Below are 1,082 nucleotides of genomic sequence, written 5' to 3'. Positions count from 1 at the left end.
GCAAAGGCAGCAATTCGAAACTACCAGCTGTTCCGCGGGAGAAAGATGAGGCTTTCTGCTCCCGTAAAGATTTACAGCCTTGGAAACCCTGTACAGGGTCGCTATGAGCCGGAACCGACTCCATGGCACATAACAACAACAACAAGAAAGAAAGAAAGGTTATGTCTGCTCTGGTTCGCTCTCTGAGTCATCCCTGTTCAGAGAAAAGAAAGGATTTCAGCTCCATTTACAAATGCAGATGTGCCCTGACCTACCTCTCCTTCAGGCTGTCCTGAGCTATCTTTGAAATTAGGTCTGCACTGGGACCCGGTGTCCTCCAAACCCGGTAGCTTAACCGCTCATGATCACGTGAGACCTGGAAGGTTTGGTTTGTGTTTTTGCAATTCCTCGTCTCAGGCTTGCCCGAGCTGTCACACATACACACATTCTGACTTTTCACAGTGCAGTCCGCAACAGCCTCAAAATGTGGGGAAGAGAGCACCATTCCTTCCAGAGGAACCAGGCCTCCCAGGGTGAAACCAGCCGTGCACTGCTCTTTCCCCGCTTCAGTTACAGTGTAGGAACAGACCTTGCAGTTATCAGGTCTCCCTACAGCCCTGGCCTGGCTCAAATCACCAATTCTGATAAGCTCTTATTGGCCCACATTCCCCCAGTCCCTGTGCTCATCATTTTTTGCTAGCAGCTTCGCAGGTCTTTTGAATGTGAAGTGTCCCCGGATGTCGATCCGAAAACTCACCCTCTGACTCTATTCAGGGGTTTGTTGTTGTTGTTGTTAAGTGTCGTCGAGTCGGTTCCGACCCATAGCGACCCTGTACAGGGTTTCCGAGGGTGTAAATCCTTACGGGAGTAGAAAGCCTCATCTTTCTCCCGCGGAGCAGCTGGTAGTTTCGAACTGCTGACCTTATGGTTACCAGTTAATATATGGATTGAGCCATAGCGAATGGCTGCTTCTCTTAGGTCAAAAAGCGTTGAATGTTCTCATTTATATTATTCAGCCTAAAACATACAAAGAATCAGTAGTCAAAGTATTTGCTTTATGAATTAACTTGGAAAATGTCCAACCAATGGCCCAAATATAAAAA

Source organism: Chrysochloris asiatica, unplaced genomic scaffold, assembly GCF_000296735.1.
Source record: "Chrysochloris asiatica unplaced genomic scaffold, ChrAsi1.0 scaffold00005, whole genome shotgun sequence".
Taxonomy (NCBI): Eukaryota; Metazoa; Chordata; class Mammalia; order Afrosoricida; family Chrysochloridae; genus Chrysochloris; species Chrysochloris asiatica.
Note: the sequence above shows the minus strand (reverse complement) of the source record.